The 21,303-nt window shown below is 45.6% G+C and overlaps 1 protein-coding gene across 2 annotated transcripts in view; it reads left to right on the top strand.

The window, feature by feature from the left end:
* LOC139275325 (uro-adherence factor A) overlaps positions 1 to 21,303 on the top strand; it is a 292,625-nt gene that overhangs the window by 141,308 nt on the left and 130,014 nt on the right. Inside the window, exons 1-2 of one of the 2 annotated variants that reach the window (XM_070892632.1) lie at positions 12,033 to 12,151; positions 12,447 to 12,595. The exons of the other annotated variant lie outside the window; for it this stretch is intronic. The gene's annotated coding sequence lies outside the window, so the exon portion shown is untranslated. Of the gene's footprint in view, positions 1 to 12,032; positions 12,152 to 12,446; positions 12,596 to 21,303 lie in introns of those variants that run through there. 2 annotated transcript variants of the gene reach the window in all.

A 21,303-nucleotide genomic window follows, 5' to 3' on the forward strand; every position in this document is an offset into this window, starting at 1 on the left:
TTTACGCCGCCGGTGGGTGTAGAACCGGTGTCTGGCTCTTTAGGTTTGAGCTTTTCCTGTATCATCGTTACGAGCTCTGCATATGTTTTGGTTGTTGTCTTCTCTGGGGCTAGCAAGTCCCTGACAAGGTCATAGCCAGTGGGCCCACAACTGCTGAGCAGGATAGTTCTGCGCTTATCAGCCAGCGAGGAAATTCATAATCTCGTCACCAGTTGTTGTGTCTGTAAGCACTCTAGTAATGACTCCACGAGGCAAGGTATTGCACTTGAACTGTGGTGACCTTAGTCCATTTATTACGTTCCTGAGTGAGGGTACAGGATGGTGAGCTCCCTTTTATACCTGGTTACCTGTCGTGTACAGGTAACCCCTAGGTCTTCACCAGTTGCACCCTCTGGTGGTACAAGCATAGTGTATGCAGTGTGAAGATACATCCAGTAGTCTTATGTAACTGTACATTGAGTGTACAGGGTATATACTTATGTTATACATACACAGCATTAGACACAACAAAGATGATGCTCAAATATTAGAAGTTAATGATACTAGCTTTATCAGTAACATTAACATAGATAAGCATATTGTTTTAGAAAGAACTAAGAACTTAAAAATCGATAGAGCAGCAGGGCTGGATGATATCCACCTGAGGGTCCTCCGGGAGATGGGGCAGGCCCCGTGCGAGCCCCTGGCTTATATGTTTAATAGCTCACTACACTCTGGAATGGTTCCTACAGATTGGAAAGAGGCTAATGTAGTCCAAATTTTAAAAAAAGATGACAAGGCAGACCCGGATAACTATAGGCCCATCCATTTAACATCAGTAATAGGTAAGATGCTTGAAACAATCATATGAGATGCAATATATGAATACTTGGATAAGGAGGGACATATTAGGGACACCCAATATGGATTCCTAAAAAAAGAGGTCATGTCTCACAAATCTAATTGTATTTTTTGAAGAAGTTACAAAGTTGGTGGATGAGGGAAGCCAAGTAGACATTGTTTATTTAGATTTCCAAAAAGCTTTTGACAAGGTACCACACAAGAGGCTTCTCTACAAGATCGGAGCCTCTGGTATTAGTGGAAATATATTGAGCTGGATACAGAACTGGCTGGCAGGACGCAGGCAAAGAGTAGTTATAGATGGATTTGGATCAGTTTGGAGACTGGTCACCAGTGGTGTCCCACAGGGATCAGTGTTGGGACTGTTGCTTTTTACTATTTTTATTAATGATCTGAATTCAGGGATTTGCGGCACAATTTGCAAATTTGCAAATGATACCGAGATCTGTGCAAGTGCTAGAACTATAAAAGAGGTTCGTCTGATTCAGGCAGCTCTTAATGTATTGGGAGACTGGGCTCATGACTGGAAAATGATGAATAACTTAGATAAGTGTAGTGTTATGCATGTGGGCAGGGCAAATGCTCAACATTCATACACCCTCAGGTAAGTCGACAAAATCAACTCTGGACTGTTGTGTTTATATCCCTGTTGGCTGTACACCCTGAAAAGGACTTTTGAAATACTGTGACAGCTGGTCTGGATTAGGAATAAACATGTTGCTGGGAGAAACACGTGTGGGCGGATCTCTCCCATAGAAACTGGGTCTGTTCAAATGTTAATTTGAACACTGGCCTGCCAGCGATCAGTGACATCAGAGCTGGGTGCTCTTAGGAAGGCCAAGGGACTCTTTTGTGTGTGGAACCAGGTTGTCTAGGGAAGAGAGCAAGGTGCTAGGACAAGACCGACACCTGCTGGACCCACAACGGTCCAGCAATCAGTACTGATGAGCCATTTCATCATCATCATAGGCAGTCCCTCGGAATCGAGGAAGACTTGCTTCCACTCTTAGAATGAGTCCTTAGGTGGCTGAACAGTCCAATACGAGAGCCACAGTCCCTGCCACAGGTGGGACAGACAGTCGTTGAAGGTAAGAGAGGGTGGGACAGGGTTGCCGCACATTCCTTCCGCAGCCTGCGCTTGTTTTCCGCATGCACTCACCGACGAGTTTCGAGGCGCTTAGCACCCTCCCGATCTACCTCCTCCACCCAGGGCAGTCTTCGACCAGGGATTCCCAGGAGTCGGTGGGGATGCTGCACTTTACCAGGGAGGCTTTGAGGGTATCCTTGTAACGTTTCCTCTGCCCACCTTTGGCTCGTTTGCCATGAAGGAGTTCCGAGTAGAGCGCTTGTTTCGGGAGTCTCGTGTCTGGCATGCAGATGACGTGGCCCGCCCAGTGAAGCTGATCAAGTGTAGTCAGTGCTTCAATGCTGGGGATGTTGGCCTGGTCGAAGACGCTAATGTTAGTGCGTCTGTTCTGCCAGGGAATTTGTAGGATCTTGCGGAGGCATCGTTGGTGGTATTTCTCCAACGACTTGAGGTGTCTACTATACATGGTCCATGTCTCTGAGCCATACAGGAGGGCTGTAGACCATGAGCTTGATGGTAAATTTGAGGACCTCTTCTTCGAACACTCTTTTCCTCAGATGGCCGAAGGCTGCACTGGCACACTGGAGGCGATGTTGAATCTCCGCATCAATGTCTGCCTTTGTTGATAAGAAGCTTCCGAGATATGGGAAATGGTCCACGTTGTAAGGCTAACAAGGGAAGTGCACTGTTTTGCTGGGTATTACTGCACTGTGTGGTTCTACTTCACAAGCATCTGGCAAGTGGAGTGGAGGTGTTGACCTGTTATAATAAACCTTGTGTGATTTTGAACTTGAAACATTGGTCCGTGTCTTACTACAAGACATAGAAACATAGAAAATAGGCGCAGGAGTAGGCCATTCGGCCCTTCGAGCCTGCACCACCATTCAATATGATCATGGCTGATCATTCACTTCAGTACCCCACTCCTGCTTTCTCTCCATACCCCTTAATCCCTTTAGCCGTAAGGGTCATCTCTAACTCCCTCTTGAATATATCCAATAAACTGGCATCAACAACTCTCTGCGGCAGGGAATTCCACAGGTTAACAACCTGTTGTAATTCTTTTCACCTGAGCATAAGGATAGGGTTGGTGTGCTTGCTATAAGCAAGTGTTAAATCATGATTGGATAACTGCGAGAGACCTATTGGCACCGGTCTCTGCGGAAAACCAACCCGTAGCACAGCAAGCAAGGCAGGACCGATTTGGCACCGGTCACTGCCAAGTAAAAACTCTTACGTATTTGGACCCTATGGTGAGGCCTCGAAAACCTTGGGAAATAACCATAGATTGACCACTTACACTCAAGGGAAAGGCATTAAAGGTGGTGGAGATAGAAAGAGATTTGGGCATTCTAGTACATACATCCTTAAAGGTACATGAGCAATGCCGTGCAGCGATAGCTGGAGCAACTAGGGTGCTGGGGTGTATCCATAGGACAATTGAGTATAAGACGAGGCGTACTGTTTTGTCCTTGTACAAGACCTTAGTCAGGCCGCACTTGGAATAGTGTGTCCAGTTTTGGTCACCTCACATGGTGGGTGATATTGAGGCTCTGGAAAGGGTGCAGAAGAGGGCCTCTAGACTAATTCCAAGTCTAAAGCACCTTAGTTATCAAGATAGATTGAGACTCTTTAACTTAGAGCAGCATAGACTATGGCCGGGAGGGGGGAGAGGATATGATTGAGGTTTATAAGATAATGAAGGGAATAGACAGTGTTCCAGCTGACCGCTTATTTCAATTAAATAGGTTAGGCAGGACCAGGGGGCACAAATTTAAGTTGTATGAGGCTAGATCTAGGTTAGATGTCAGGCGGTGGTTCTTTTCACAGAGAATAGTAGACCTCTGGAACAAGCTGCCGTTTCATGTGGTGGATACAGACTCACTGAATTCCTTCAAGCAAAAGCTGGATTTGTTTCTAGCTGTGGCGAAGATTAACTCTTACAGAAGGTAGGTATTGCAGGGAATTTAATGGCCAGCGTGATCTCCTGGACTAGTTTCGATCACCTCGATGGATCGGAGAGGAATTTCCCAGATTCTTTTTCCCCAAATTCGCCTGGGTTTTTAAAATTTTTTTTGCTTCTCCCAGGAGATTACTTGGTTTCGGGTGGGGTGGAGTGTATATGTTGTGATACACAAGGTATCACAATTGTGTGGGACATGGACCAGATGGTCATTACCTGTCCCTTATTTTTCTTATGTTCGTGTTCTGTATGCAATAAAGGTACAAACTGAGTACTGTTTAACTGAACAAGCTACAACCTTGGTTCTGCTTTATTACGGACCAAAGTGCCTGACTCACAAAATAGCTGGCCTTTTATACCAGAGCAGCATCATGTGCGTGCTGCTCAGTGGCCTCCAACAATGACGCCATCTGGTGGCTGCAAACAGCATGTACATACATGACAATACCCTCCTCCGAGATCTTATCACAGTCTTTCACAGGTTGAGATGGTCCGGTGCTTTACCCTCCCGGGTTGACCGTCTCAGTTCGATTCCGGCCTTGGGTGAGTGTACGGAGTCTGCTGTGGCTGGTGGTTGGATGGCTGACTTGTTGGGGTGACAGTGGCCATGTCAGGAATTGCAAGTCCATTTTTATTGAACAAGTCCGTGATGGAAATTCAGGGTTCACTGATGACCCTTGAGTCCACTGAAGGGTTGCTTGGTCGTCGACAGTTTCTTCGTCCGATTGCTCTGGCTCATCTTTGTGCCTCAGCTTTGTTTGATCCATATGTTTCCTGCAAGTTTGCCCATTCTTGATCTTAATGACAAATACTCCATTGCCCTCCTTGGCCATGACTGTACCAGCAATCCATTTGGGAACCCTGACCATAATTCAACACTGTACAGGATCATTAACAGAAATCTCGCGTGACACAGTTGTGCGATTATAGTACCCTTGTTGACTCTGTCTTCTATATTCAACATGATTACTTAAATCCGGGTGTACAAGAGATAACTTGGTCTTAAGACCTCTTTTCATCATGAGTTCAGCAGTATGCAAGACCAGCAGGTCTGCAGTGACCTTTGGGTTACTCTCCTCATGCTTTGCTTGATAATTTGTACTACACGTGTTCTGCTTGCCTGTTGGACGCAGGCTTGATCAGTGCTGACATGTTTTATGTCGTTAAGTTTTATAAACTCCTGAAACCCCTGACTGGTGAAGCACGACCCATTGTCGCTCATCACTATGTCAGGCAGACCATGTGTCGCGAACGTTCTCTGGACGTACTGGATGACATGATTATGCATTCTATCCACTTCAAATAAACATCCATCAGCACTAAAAACATGTTGCCCAGAAAGGGACCTGCAAAATATACATAGATCCTGGACCAAGGTTTGTGTTATGTATGCAACACCTTGTAACCAGCATTCTACTGCCACCAGAGGGCGCATCTGTTGGAGTCACAAGGGATCCCAGCATCCCTTAGGAGCACTGCATATAAGCAGGTCTTCCATGCTGTGCCTGCACTCTGGAGTCAGAATAAAGAGACTAAGGTCACACTTACTCAAGTCCACAGTACTCTGTCACATTGCTTTATTTGAGACACAACAACTGGGTAATAGATAACAAACCATCACGCGAAAATGCAGAAAACTGTTGCTATCCTGGAGAAATTCTCATAAGGTGACAATTGGGAAGCCTTTGTGGAGCGACTCGACCAATAGTTTGTGGCCAACGAGCTGGAAGGGAATGAGAACGCTGCCAAACGAAGGGCGATCCACCTCACGGTCTGCGGGGCAACAACTTTTGGCCTCATGAAGAATCTTCTTGCTCCGGTGAAACCAACAACCAAATCGTATAAAGAACTGTGCACACTGGTCTGGAAGCACCAAAATCCGAAGGAGAGCGTTCTGATGGCAAGGTATCGATTTTATACAAGTTAAACATAGAAACATAGAAACTAGGTGTAGGAGTAGGCCATTCGGCCCTTCGAGCCTGCACCACCATTCAATAAGATCATGGTTGATCATTCACCTCAGTACCCCTTTCCTGCTTTCTCTCCATACCCCTTGATCCCTTTAGCCGTAAGGGCCACATCTAACTCCCTTTTGAATATATCTAACGAACTGGCCTCAACAACTTTCTGTGGTAGAGAATTTTTTGAGGATGTAACTAGTAGAGTGGATAAGGGAGAACCAGTGGATGTGGTGTATTTGGAATTTCAAAAGGCTTTTGACAAGGTCCCACACAAGAGATTGGTGTGCAAAATCAAAGCGCATGGTGTCGGGGGTAATATACGGATGTGGATAGAGAACTGGTTGGCAGACAGGAAGCAGAGTCGGGATAAACGGGTCCTTTTCAAAATGGCAGGCAGTGACTAGTAGAGTGCCGCAGGGCTCAGTGCTGGGACCCCAGCTCTTTACAATTTACATCAGTGATTTGGATGAAGGAATTGAGTGTAATATCTCCAAGTTTGCAGATGACACTAAACTGGCTGGCGGTGTGAGCTGTGAGGAGAACGCTAAAAGGCTGCAGGGTGACTTGGACAGGTTAGGTGAGTGGGAAAATACATGGCAGATGCAGTATAATGTGGATAAATGTGAGGTTATCCACTTTGGGGGCAAAAACACGAAGGCAGAATATTATCTGAATAGCGGCCAATTAGTAAAGGGGGAGGTGCAACGAGACCTGGGTGTCATGGTTCATCAGTCATTGAAAGTTGGCATGCAGGTACAGCAGGCGGTGAAGAAGGCAAATGGTATGTTGGCCTTCATAGGTAGGGGATTTGACTTTAGGAGCAGGGCCTTGGTGTGTTCAGTTTTGATCTCCTAATCTGAGGAAGGACGTTCTTGCATGGCTGATCTGGCCGTAGACTCAGCTCCACTTACCCGCCCGCTCCCCATAACCCTTAATTCCCTTATTGGTTAAAATTATATCTATCTGTGATTTGAATACATTCAATGAACTAGCCTCAATTGCTTCCTTGGGCAGAGAATTCCACAGAATCACAACTCTCTGGGAGAAGAAATTCCTTCTCAACTCGGTATTAAATTGGCTCCCCTGTATTTTGAGGTTGTGCCCCCTATTTCTAGTCTCCCCAACCAGTGGAAACAACCTCTCTGCCTCTATCTTGTCTATCCCTTTCATTATTTTAAATGTTTCTATAAGATCACCCCTCATCCTTCTGAACTCCAATGAGTAAAGACCCAGTCTACTCAATCTATCATCATAAGGTAACCCCCTCATCTCTGGAGTCAGCCTAGTGAATCGTCTCTGTACCCCCTCCAAAGCTAGTATATCTTTCCTTAAGTAAGGTGACCAAAACTGCACGCAGTACTCCAGGTGCGACCTCACCAATACCCTGTACAGTTGCAGCAGGACCTCCCTGCTTTTGTACTCCATCCCTCTCGCAATGAAGGCCAACATTCCATTTGCCTTCCTGATTACCTGCTGCACCTGCAAACTAACTTTTTGGGATTCATGCACAAGGACCCCCATGTCATTCTGCACCGCAGCATGTTGTAATTTCTCCCCATTCAAATAATATTTCCTTTTACTGTTTTTTTGCCAAGGTGGATGACCTCATATTTTCCGACATTATATTACATCTGCCAAACCTTAGCCCATTCACTTAACCTATCTAAATCTCTTTGCAGCTTCTCTGTGTCCTCGACATAACCCACTTTCCCACTAATCTTTGTGTCATCTGCAAATTTTGTTGCACTACACTCTGTCCCCTCTTCTAGGCCATCTATGTATATTATAAACAGTTGTGGTCCCAGCACCGATCCCTGTGGCACACCACTAACCACCGATTTCCAACCCGAAAAGGACCCATTTACCCCGACTCTCTGCTTTCTGTAAGCCAGCCAATTCTCTATCCATGCTAATACATTTCCTCTGACTCCGCGTACCTTTATCTTCTGCAGTAGCCTTTTGTGTGGCTCCTTATCGAATGCCTTTTGGAGATCTAAATACACCACATCCATCGGTACACCTCTATCCACCATGCTTGTTATATCCTCAAAGAATTCCAGTAAATTAGTTAAACACGATTTCCCCTTCATGAATCAATGTTGCGTCTGCTTGATTGCACTATTCCTATCGAGATGTCCCGCTATTTCTTCCTTAATGATAGCTTCAAGCATTTTCCCCACTACAGATGTTAAACTAACCGGCCTGTAGTTACCTGCCTTTTGTCTGCCCCCTTTTTTAAACAGAGGCGTTACATTAGCTGCTTTCCAATCCGCTGGTACCTCCCCAGAGTCCAGAGAATTTTGGTAGATTATAACGAATGCATCTGCTATAACTTTCGCCATCTCTTTTAATACCCTAGGATGCATTTCATCAGAACCAGGGGACTTGTCTACCTTGAGTCCCATTAGCCTGTCCAGCACTACACCCCTAGTGATAGTGATTATCTCAAGGTCCTCCCTTCCCACATTCCTGTGACCAGCAATTTTTGGCATGGTTTTTGTATCTTCCACTGTGAAGACCGAAGCAAAATAATTGTTTAAGGTCTCAGCCATTTCCACATTTCCCATTAATAAATCCCCCTTCTCATCTTCTAAGGGACCAACATTTACTTTAGTCACTCTTTTCCGTTTTATATATCTGTAAAAGCTTTTACTATCTGTTTTTATGTTTTGCGCAAGTTTACCTTCGTAATCTATCTTTCCTTTCTTTATTGCTTTCTTAGTCATTCTTTGCTGTCGTTTAAAATTTTCCCAATCTTCCAGTTTCCCACAAACCTTGGCCACCTTATACGCATTGGTTTTTAATTTGATACTCTCCTTTATTTCCTTGGTTATCCACGGCTGGTTATCCCTTCTCTCACCGTCCTTCTTTTTCACTGGAATATATTTTTGTTGAGCACTATGAAAGAGCTCCTTAAAAGTCCTCCACTGTTCCTCAATTGTGCCACGGTTTAGTCTGTGTTTCCAGTCTACTTTAGCCAACTCTGTCCTCATCCCACTGTAGTCCCCTTTGTTTAAGCATAGTATGCTCGTTTGAGACACTACTTCCTCACCCTCAATCTGTATTACAAATTCAACCATACTGTGATCACTCATTCTGAGAGGATCTTTTACTAGGAGATCGTTTATTATTCCTGTCTCATTACACAGGACCAGATCTAAGATAGCTTGCTCCCTTGTAGGTTCTGTAACATACTGTTCTCAGAAACAATCCCGTATGCATTCTATGAATTCCTCCTCCAGGCTACACCGTGCGATTTGATTTGACCAATCGATATGTAGGTTAAAATCCCCCATGATTACTGCCGTTCCTTTTTTACATGCCTCCATTATTCCCTTGATTATTGCCCGCCCCACCATGAAGTTATTATTTGGGGGTCTATAAACTACGCCCACCAGTGACTTTTTCCCCTTACTATCTCTAATCTCCACCCACAATGATTCAACATTTTGTTCATTTGAGTCAATATCGTCTATTGAGGGAGTGCAGCAAAGGTTCACCAGACTGATTCCCGGGAAGATGAGACTGACTTATGAGGAGAGACTGGATCAACTGGGCCTTTATATACTGGAGTTTAGAAGGATGAGAGGGAATCTCATAGAAACTTATAAAATTCTGACGGGACTGGACAGGTTAGATGCAGGAAGAATGTTCCCGATGATGGGAAAGTCCAGAACCAGGGGACACAGACTTAGGATAAGGGTTCGGCCATTTAGGACTGAGATGAGGAGAAACTTCTTCACTCAGAGAGTTGTTAACCTGTGGAATTCCCTACCGCAGAGAGTTGTTGATGCCAGTTCATTAGATATATTCAAGAGGGAGTTAGATATGGCCCTTACAGCTAAAGGGATCAAGGGGTATGGAGAGAAAGCTGGAAAGGGGTACTGAGGGAATGATCAGCCATGATCTTATTGAATGGTGGTGCAGTAGGCCCGAATGGCCTACTGCACCTATTTGCTATGTTTCTATGAGATATTGAATAGATTGGGCCTATGCTCCCTGGAGTTTAGAAGAATGAGAGGTGATCTGATTGAAACATGTAAGATTCTGAGGGAGATTGACAGGATAGATGCAACTTGTGCATAGATTGTGCAGTTCTGGTCACCGTATTATAGGAAGGACATGATTGCACTAGAGAGGGTGCAGAGGAGAATTACTAGGATGCTGCCTGGAATGGAGAATCTTACTTATGAGGACAGATTGGATATGCTGGGTTTGTTCTCATTGGAACAGAGGAGGTTGAGAGGAGACCTCATTGAAGTGTACAAAATATTGAGGGGCCTGGACATAGTGTATAGTAAGGGCCTATTTCCATTGGTGGAGGGACCTATTATGAGGGGGCATAGTTTTAAGGTGGTTGGTGGAAGGTTTAGAGGGGATTTGAGGGCTGGTTTCTTTATGCAGAGGATTGTGGGGATCTGGAACTTACTGCCTGGAAGAGTGGTGGATGCAGAAACCCTCACCACTTTTAAGAGATAGTTGGATGGGCACTTAAAGTGCCGTAACTTACGAACCTAGAGCTGGTAATTGGGTTTAGACTGGATGACCTTTTGTTGGCCGGTGCAGTTATAATGGTAAGTACTGCAGGGAATGGAAGACGGCCAGGGTGATCTCCTGGACTAGTTTCAATCGCCTGGATGGGTCGGAGAGGAATTATCCCAGATTTCTTTTTCCCCTAAATTGGCCTGGGTTTTTATCTAGTTTTTGCCTCTCCCAGGAGATCACATGGCTCCGGTTGGGGTGGAGTGTAGAATGTTTCAGTGTAAGGGGTGTCAAAATTGTGTGAGGCAGACTGGTTGGGCCGGGTGCTCTTTACCTTTCCGCCATTGTTCATTGTTCAGGGCTGCTGATCAAGGGCCATGTGGCTATTTGTCGGCCGGCGCGGACACGATGGGCCAAAATGGTCTCCTTCTGTGCTGTAAATTTCTATGTTTCTATAGATACTGAGAGATTGTTTCCCCTGGCTGGGAGTCAGGACAAGGGGTCGGCCTTTTAAGACTGAGATAATGAGGTCTTTCTTCATTCAGAGGGTTGTGAATCTTTGTAATTCTCTGTCCCAAAGAGCTGTGGATGCTCAGTTGTTGAGTATATTCAAGGCTGAGATAGATAGATTTTTGGGCTCTAAATGAATCAAGGGATATGAGGCAAGATTTTACACTTTGGTGGAGATCCCCCAAAAATTGGCGTTATTTCCGGCGTGGGCGGTAAAAATGGGTTTTCAGATCGCCGGCTTGTCGCCCATTCTCAAAGCCCCCGAGTCTTCATTTTTGAAATTGGACATTACCGCGAGCGATATGAAATGGGCGTTAGCGTTAAATCTCTCTGACCTTCTGCCGTAAAGTATCGCCGTCCTTAGCAACGGCATGGCAACGCTCGATTCCCGCGTTTCAGGAAGTCAATGGTCATCATGACGTGCGCATAAGAGGAGACAGAGAGAGAGGGAGCTGAGAGGGAGCGAAAGCGTGTGTTGGTGTGGTATGGCTGCTTTGGGAAGAAGGAGGGAGTGGTTCGAGCTTTATAGCAAATTGGGAAACAAAATTAGCTGTTACCAGGCAGATACTTTCCTGAATTTGGTGCCTATAATGGATGGAGAGAAGGAAGCGACACAGCACACTGTGGAGACTGACGCTGACGAGAGTAGTGAGCTGGGAGAGGAGCACATTGGAGGGCACAAAAGAGCGAGGAGGTTCTCGGACGAGGCAAATGCCTCCCTCCTGCAGGAGGTCGAGTTACGCTGGGGTGATTTGACCCAGGGAGAGCGTGGGAAGCCCACCCCAAAGGCCTACCAGAAGATATGGGCCGAGATAGCAGAGATGGTCTCGTCGGCGACCAACGAGGTGCGTGAGGGCAACTAATGCTGCAAGCGATGGAATGACCTTGTTGTATCTGCAAGTATTACATTTATTTACATGTATTTATATATTTATATAATTTGATTTGTAAGAGTCATGAGTGACTATAATCAGTTGTGAGGTCTTTCACTTTTACCGGGAATGTTGCACTCAAAGTCTGCGTTCATGGTGTACGTCTTTAGGTAAATAATGATAATTACCATAATAATCATGATTACATCGGTCGGTTATGTGTTGTATCAGTCTCTGTGACAGTACCTAGCAATGATCTCATGCCATGTCGGCCTGTCGCCTTTTACAGAAGAAGCTATCGACGATTAGGTCTATGCAGAGACGAACGGATGGGGGGGGTCACCAGTCATCAGCAACATCACTGACATCGAGGAGCGGGTGCTCACACTTGGGGAAGCACATCTGGACAGCCACACAAGCAGCTGCAGAACCTGAAGTAATGCCATGGGCTGAAATTATACATCATTGCATGATCTAAAGTCAATTGATGCCACACCCACTCATATCCGAACAATAATATGATAGATGGTTTCTAAAATTGTCCTATAAATAATGCTGGCCTAATGAAAATCATTGCAATGCACAATGTATTGATGGTCATGAAATGTGATGTCTGTGATGATTTTGATAGCGGTCGTGCTTTTGTTGTGCATATGCTATGTGTAGCGCGGGACTCACCTTGTGACCCTAGCACTCCCTTCTCCTCTAATAACCTCATTTGTGTTTTGCAGCGCGGCCCCAGGCAAGACCACAGAGGCCAGAAGGTGGAGGCATGGGGCCAGACTTGGCGGACGATCCTACATCTGGTGCTGAGGAGCTCCAATTCTCGCTCGCCAATACTCTGGGTCTGTTCTCTACGGATGAGAGCGCCGACTTCGAGGTATCTGCAGTGCCAGGCTCCAGAAGGCATTCCACCCCAAGGCCATCTAGTGCTCCTCCGGCCATTCCCGCCTCCACTCTGGAGGTAACGGGCCCAAGTACCTCGCCACAGAGCACCCCATTTGTCCCCAGGACGGCGCTGACCCCACGGAGGCTTCGTGGCTGCGGCAAGTCTGGTCCACTAGCGCCAAATGAGAGCGGACAGATGGTTAAGTTGTCCAGGAGAACTGTAGATTTTGGTGACCAGATCCTCAATGCATTGGGAGGCATATCCCAACAGCTGGCCACCATCTCCTGCACCATGACTGAGTTCGTACCACGGATGGCGAAGTCCTTGGAGGCGATAGCCAGGAACACTGCTGGCACAGGCCTCCCAGTGGTCCCCGAGCGCAGCACTCCACCCCTAGGTTCCACACCACCAGTGCCAATGACACATGAGAGGCAGGACCAAGATCCTGCTTCTGCATCAGAGAATGTTTTCACCTCGGCACCCCCGAGCTCCAATACCCGTGCAACCATTGGCTCTGCCTTCATCCCCCCCCAATGAGGCACCACCTGAGGAGCTCCTCGGCCAGGCAGTGTGGAGCAAGGAGGGGAAGGGGTAGAGGTGGGGAGAAGAAGGGGAGGGGGGAAGGAAAGTGAGGTGCATGTCCGCAGGTGATGGCTGTGTGATGGCTGTGTTATATCTCCATCTGGGTGTATGCAATTTGTTGTAATGTAGGGGGGGAGGGGGCCACCCTCCTGCTTTGCATTTGTAGTCTGTGTTGCTGGACATGTTGACCATTTAATTGATGTCAATCGTCGAAAAAGTGGGATGGGGATGGGATGTTTTTGCCCATGATACTTATGATTTCAGACCAATGGTCGTATTAAATGATTTTTATTCAACATAACCTTGTTGCGCATTGTCTCAGATAGCTGGACCCTTACATGCTGGTGGTTCCTTAACATGAAAGGGTTAAATAAAACTTAACTTGAATCAACTTAAACTTTAACTGGCACCAAGGTGATGCCCATTGATGTCTGAGCTGCACACACACAGCAGTGTGTCAGCTTTGTCAATTACAGCAACGTTCTTTCAGGCAAATTGCTCATTTATGAGCTCCTGACTTAAAAGTCTTGCAGCTATGAAGCCACCTCGCGCCCTTTCCTGCAGTCTGGAGGGGGACACGGGCATGGTTGCATAGTCAACCTGATTGTCTGGCTCTAGGTCAGAGTCCAGCCCCTTGTCCTCCTCTTCTTCTCTCTCCTGAGGTGGACCATCAGTCTCTTCTGGCAATTCTTGTCCCCTCCTGATAGCCAGGTTGTGCAGCATGGAGCACATGACCACGATTTTAGCTACTTTCTCAGGGTTGTATTGTACACAGCTCTCCTCCTGAGTGCTCCAGGCATTTAAAGCGCTGCTTAAGCATTAAGATAACCAGCCGTGGATAACCAAGGAAATAAAGGAAAGTATCAAATCAAAGACCAATGCGTATAAGGTGGCCAAGGTTAGTGGAAAACTAGAGGATTGGGAAGATTTTAAGCAACAGCAAAGAATGACTACAAAAGCAATAAAGAAAGGGAAGATAGATTACGAAGGTAAACTTGCGCAAAACATAAAAACAGATAGTAAAAGCTTTTACAGATATATAAAACGGAAAAGAGTGACTAAAGTAAATGTTGGTCCCTTAGAAGATGAAAAGGGGGATTTAATAATGGGAAATGTGGAAATGGCTGAGACCTTAAACAATTATTTTGCTTCGGTCTTCACAGTGGAAGACACAAAAACCATGTCAAAAATTGCTGGTCATAGGAATGTGGGAAGGGAGGACCTTGAGATGATCACTATCACTAGGGAGGTAGTGCTGGACAGACTAATGGGATTGAAGGTAGACAAGTCCACTGGTCCTGATGAAATGCATCCCAGGGTATTAAAAGAGATGGCGGAAGTTATAGCAGATGCATTTGTTATAATCTACCAAAATTCTCTGGACTCTGGGGAGGTACCAGCGGATTGGAGAGCAGCTAATGTAACGCCTCTGTTTAAAAAAGGGGGCAGGCAAAAGGCAGGTAACTATAGGCCGGTTAGTTTAACATCTGTAGTGGGGAAAATGCTTGAAACTATCATTAAGGAAGAAATAGCGGGACATCTGGATAGGAATAGTGCAATCAAGCAGACGCAGCATGGATTCATGAAAGGGAAATCATGTTTAACTAACTTACTGGAATTCTTTGAGGATATAACGAGCATGGTGGATAGAGGTGTACCGATGGATGTGGTGTATTTAGATTTCCAAAAGGCATTCGATAAGGTGCCACACAAAAGGTTACTGCAGAAGATAAAGGTACGCGGAGTCAGAGGAAATGTATTAGCATGGATAGAGAATTGGCTGGCGAACAGAAAGCAGAGAGTCGGGATAAATGGGTCCTTTTCCGGTTGGAAATCAGTGGTTAGTGGTGTGCCACAGGGATCAGTGCTGGGACCACAACTGTTTACAATATACATAGATGACCTAGAAGAGGGGACAGAGTGTAGTGCAACAAAATTTGCAGATGACACTAAGATTAGTGGGAAAGCGGGTTGTGTACAGGACTCAGAGAGGCTACAAGGAGATTTGGATAGGTTAAGCGAATGGGCTAAGGTTTGGCAGATGGAATACAATGTCGGAAAGTGTGAGGTCATCACCTTGGGGAAAAAAAACAGTAAAAGGGAATATTATTTGAATGGGGAGAAATTACAACATGCTGTGGTGCAGAGGGATCTGGGGGTCCTTGTGCATGAAACTCTTTTGCAGCAGGTAATCAGGAAGGCAAATGGAATGTTGGCCTTCATTGCTAAAGGGATGGAGTACAAAAGCAGGGAGGTGTTGCTGCAACTGTATAAGGTATTGGTAAGGCCGCACCTGGAGTACTGCGTGCAGTTTTGGTCACCTTACTTAAGGAAGGATATACTAGCTTTGGAAGGGGTACAGAGACGATTCACTCGGCTGATTCGAGAAATGAGGGGGTTAACTTATGATGATAGATTGAGTAGACTGGGTCTTTACTCGTTGGAGTTCAGAAGGATGAGGGGTGATCTTATAGAAACATTTAAAATCATGAAAGGGATAGACAAGATAGAGGCAAAGAGGTTGTTTCCACTGGTCGGGGCGACTAGAACTAGGGGGCACAGCCTCAAAATACGGAGGAGCCAATTTAAAACCGAGTTGAGAAAGAATTTCTTCTCCCAGAGGGTTGTGAATCTGTGGAATTCTCTGCCCAAGGAAGCAGTTGAGGCTGGCTCATTGATTGTTTTCAAGTCACAGATAGATAGATTTTTAAGCAATAAGGGAATTAAGGGTTAGGGGGAGAGGGCGGGTAAGTGGAGCTGAGTCCACGACCAGATCAGCCATGATCTTATTGAATGGCGGAGCAGGCTCGAGGGGCTAGATGGCCTACTCCTGTTCCTAATTCTTATGTTCTTATGTTCTTATGTTCTTATTATAATTATTTTCTGGACCACATTGCGTGTGTCTCTGTGGCTCTCGTTGTATCACTTCTCGGCCTTGGTGTGGGTGTCATGCAGGAGGGGTCATCAGCCAGGTTGCTAGGCCATATCGGTTGTCACCAAGCATCCAGCATTGTCCTTGTGGCTGACTCTTAAACATGTCAGAGGCAGCGTTCTCACGCAGGATGTGAGCCTCATCGAAGCTGCCCGGACATTTGGCATTCACTGCTATTATTATCTGGTTGTGGTTGACAACTAATTGGACCTTCAGCGAGTTACGAAAAAGCTCTAGGTCCTGAGAAGGTGCCCGCATGGCGATGTGAGTACACTGTATTGCTCCCTGCACCTTGGGGAACTTAGCAATGCGGTAGAATGCTCCAGCCCTGTCAGTCTGAGCCTCCGTGGTCATGGGGAAGCTGATCAAGTCCATCCTACGCACATACAGGGCCTCCGTGACCTGTCTAATGCAGTGATGTGTGGCATGGTGAGACAGAGGGGAAATGTCAACCGCGGAGGCCCGAAAGGAACCGGACACGTAGAACGACAATGCCGCGGTGACCTTGTAGTGATGTACTGATGGCAGGCTGCATATCTGCCCTGATGAGCTGGCATATTTCAGTGATCACCACTTTGTGGAAGCGCAGTCTCCGAAGGCAGGTGTTCTTGGACACGTCGAGGTAAGACCTCTTCTCCCTGTAAGTGCAGGGTGTGTATGGTCTGGACCTCCTCCTCATTCTGGCACATCTTAGATTGGGCACATAATGGTGTGGATTAGACATTATGCCATTTGCACTCTGCAGCATCTGCATATTAATCGATACAGGCTGAGAAATGGCTGGCCCATTCCAATGAAAGTATAATACCGATTGATCAGAAGAAATCATTTCCATACTAAAAGACCTGCAGTAAAGCCTAATCATCCACAGTCTGTTGAGATGGTCACTTCACCTGAGAAGAACTCCAGAATCAATCCAAACACCCCAGAAGTTGAAGCAGCCTTTACAATGAAGCGACCTGTGATTTGTAAAATGGCGCCCACACCACTGTGATTAGTTCAGAACAGTTCCACTTTTTCAGAGCGGTGTTTTGGGTGAGCGATATTATGGGCGATATGTGTGCGAGGTGGTGAAAATGATGCTGGATGGTATACTGAGCGTTAGTTTCGGCAAATGTGATCTTTACGACAAGAAAAATGTGGGCGTTCGGTATTATTGAATCTCAGCGTTAATTCCGTGTGGAAAGTGACGCTGGGTGATATTATGGCCCATTCTGATGATTCCGTCCAAAAAAAGTGGTGGGGGGGGCGGCGGTATTATTTTTTCCCGGCGTTACGTAGATCGCAAAAGTGACGCACGCTGATAAGTGTCCAAAAAATGGGCATCAGTTTCCATTTTGTGACTAAATGGGCGACATCTGGACGTTACACCTCATTTCAGCGGTAAAATGGACGTTAAGTGGGTATGATGCGTGCAAAAATAATAGCAAATCTAGCCCATGGTGATCGGACAAGAAAATAGAGCTGAGGTCAAAGATCAGCCATAAGAACATAAGAAATAGGAGCAGGAGTAGGCCACCTGACCCCTCGAGCCTGCTCCGCCATTTAATAAGTTCATGGCTGATCTGATCATGGACTCAGCTCCACTTCCCTGCCCGTTCCCCATAACCCTTTACTCCCTAATCGCTCAAAATTCTGTTTATCTCCACCTTAAATATACTTAATGACCCAGCCTCCACAACTCTCTGGGGCAGCGAATTCCACAGATTTACAACCCTCTGAGAGAAGAAATTCCTCCTCATCTCAGTTTTAAATGGGCGGCCCCTTATTCTGAGACTATGTCCCCTAGTTTTAGTTTCCCGTATGAGTGGAAATATCCTCCCTGCATGTCTTATATGTTTCGATAAGATCGCCTCTAATTCTTCTGAACTCCAATGAGTAGAGGCCATGACCTTTTTAAATGCTGTAGCCTGCTCCTGTTCTTAATTCTAATATTCTAATAAAGCAGGGGCGTTCTTCCCAATGTCCTGGCCAATATTTATTCCTCAACCAACATCACATAAAAATTATCTGGTCATTATTGCATGCTGTTTGTGGAATCAAGCTATGGGCAAATGGGCTGCTACACTTCCCTTTATTACTATAGTCACTACACTTCAAAAATACTTCATTGGCTGTAAAATTTCCAATCCACGGCCACAATTCCTGAATCTAAGGACCTTTGGAAAATAAGTCCCATTACTTTCTTACCTTTATTTTTAACTTACATTAAATCCACTAAATTTTTCACATTCCTATCTTTATACCCTATTGTTTTATTTATATCATTTTTCTCTTATTATTATCATATCCTTTATATTATTTGTTGATTTTATAGCTCTTCCAGTCTGCTGGATTTCCATTTTTCCTTGCATTTGTGTAATCCTTTTCTTTTAGCTTAATATTATCGCTTACTTCATTTGTTGACCTAACATCGTTGGGAAAATGCTGGAGTCCATTATTAAGGAAGTAGTAGCAGGACATTTAGAAAATCATAATACAGTCAAGCAGATTCAGCATGGCTTTTTGAAAGGGAAATCATGTTTGACAAACTTGCTGGAGTTCTTTGAGGATGTAACGAGCTGGGTGGATAAAGGGGAACCAGTAGATGTTGTGTATTTAGATTTTCAGAAGACATTCGATAAGGTGCCACATAAAAGGTTACTGCACAAGATAAGAGCTCATGGGGTTGGGAGTAATATATTAGCATGATTAGAGGATTGGCTAACTAACAGAAAACAGAGAGTCGAGATAAATGGGTCATTTTCAGGTTGGCAAATTGTAACGTGGGGTGCCACAGGGTCAGTGCTGGGGCCTCAACTATTTACAATCTATATTAATGACTTGGATGAAGGGACTGAGTGTAATGTAGCCAAGTTTGCTGATGATACAAAGATGGGTGGGAAAGCAAATTGTGAGGAGGACAGCAAGAATCTACAAATTGATATTGACAGGCTAAGTGAGTGGGAAAAAATTTGGCAGATGGAATATAATGTGGGAAAATGTGAAGTCATGCACTTTGTTAGGAAAAATAAAAAAGCAAATTATTATTTAAATGGGGAGAGATTACAAAATGCTGTGGTACAGAGGGATTTGGTGGTCCACATGAAACACAAAAAGTTAGCATGCATATACAGCAAGTAATTAGGAAGGAAAAATGAAATGTTGGCCTTTATTGCAAGGGGATAGAGTATAAAAGTAGCAAAGTCCTGCTACAACTGTACAGGGTATTGGTGAGACCACGCCTGGAGTACTACGTACAGTTTTGGTCTCCTTATTTAAGGAAGGATATACTTGAATTAGAGGCAGTTCAGAGAAGGTTCACGAGGTTGATTCCTGAGATGTTAACGACTTGGAGGAAGGGACTGAGTGTAACATTGCCAAGTTTGCTGATGATACAAAGGTGGGAGGAAAAGCAATGTGTGAGGAGGACACAAAAAATCTGCAAAAGGACATAGACAGGCTAAGTGACTGGGCAAAAATTTGGCAGATGGAGTATAATGTTGGAAAGTGTGAGGTCATGTACTTTGGCAGAAATAAATCAAAGAGCAAGTTATTATTTAAATGGAGAAAGATTGCAAAGTGCTACAATACAGAGGGACCTGGGGGTACTTGTGCATGAAACACAAAAGGTTAGTGTTGTGTATCTGTAAAGCATGCACTCCCATGTTCCGCCACCAGGGAGCGCATCCCCTGAAGTCCCAAGGGATCCCAGCATCCCTTGGGAGCACTGTATATAAGCTGGGCCCTAAGGCCTGTTACTCACTCTGGAGTGTCTTAGTAAAGACTGAGGTCACTGTTACTTTAACCTCCCTGTGTGCAGTCTCATCTGTGTTAGGAACACAACAACTAGCGACAAGTACACAAATCCAACGCAAAGATGCAGCAAACTGTGGGCATCCTGGAGAAGTTCTTGGAGGGTGAGGACTGGGAAGACTATGTCGAATGGTTAGACCAGTACGTCGTAGCCAACGAGCTGAACGGAGAAGGAAGCATTGCAAAAAGGAGAGCGGTCCTTCTCACGGTTTGTGGGGCACTGACCTACAGCCTCATGAAGAATCTTCTGGCTCCAGTGAAACCCACAGATAAGTCGTATGAGGAGCTGTGTACACTGGTTCGGGAGCATCTTAACCCGAGGGTGAATGTGCTAATGGCGAGGTATTGGTTCTATACGGACCAGCGATCTGCAGGTCAGGAAGTGGTGAGCTACATCGCCGAGCTAAGGCGACTTGCAGGACAATGTGAGTTTAATGGCTACCTGGAGCAAATGCTCAGAGACTTTTTTGTACTGGGCATTGGCCACGAGACCATCCTATGAAAATTTTTGACTGTAGAGACACCAACCCTCAGCAAGGCCATTGCGATAGCACAGGCGTTTATGTCCACCAGTGATAACACCAAACAAATCTCTCAGCACACAAGTGCTAGCAATGTTCATAAATTAACTGATACTGTGTTTGCGAGCAAAAATGTACAGGGCAGAACCCACGAGTCTGCAACTGCCAGCAGGCCTCAGGTGACCCAGATGACTCAGAGTCTGCAACAAAGGATGACTGCAAGGCAATTCACACCTTGTTGGTGTTGTGGAGCCTAATCATGCTGCTTCAAAGGGTATGTTTGCAAGAGCTGTGGAACAATGGGGCACCTCCAACAAGCTGCAAGCTCTGCAAAACCTGCTAACCACCACGTGGCAGAGGAAGATCAGTCCATGGTGGGTCAAAGCAATTTCGAGCTTCAGAGAGAGGAGGAAGATGTTGAAGTACACGGGGTGCACACATTTTCGACAAAATGTCCACCTATAATGCTAAACGTAAAATTGAATGGCTTACCCGTAGCCATGGAACTGGACACTGGCACTAGCCAATCCATCATGAGTAAAAAGATGTTTGAGAGACTGTGGTGCAACAAGACACTCAGACCAGCCCTGAGCCCCATCCACACGAAACTGAGAACGTACACCAAAGAGCTCATCACTGTCCTGGGCAGTGCCATGCTCAAGGTCACCTACGAGGGCATGGTGCACGAACTGCCACTCTGGATTGTCCTGGGCGATGGCCCCACACTGCTTGGAAGGAGCTGGCTGGGCAAAATCCGCTGGAACTGGGGTGACATCCGAGCGCAATCACATGTCGATGAGGCCTCATGTACGCAGGTTCTTAACAAATTTCCTTCCCTTTTTGAGCCAGGCATTGGAAACTTTTCCGGG

This window comes from Pristiophorus japonicus, chromosome 10, assembly GCF_044704955.1.
Source record: "Pristiophorus japonicus isolate sPriJap1 chromosome 10, sPriJap1.hap1, whole genome shotgun sequence".
NCBI lineage: Eukaryota > Metazoa > Chordata > Chondrichthyes > Pristiophoridae > Pristiophorus > Pristiophorus japonicus.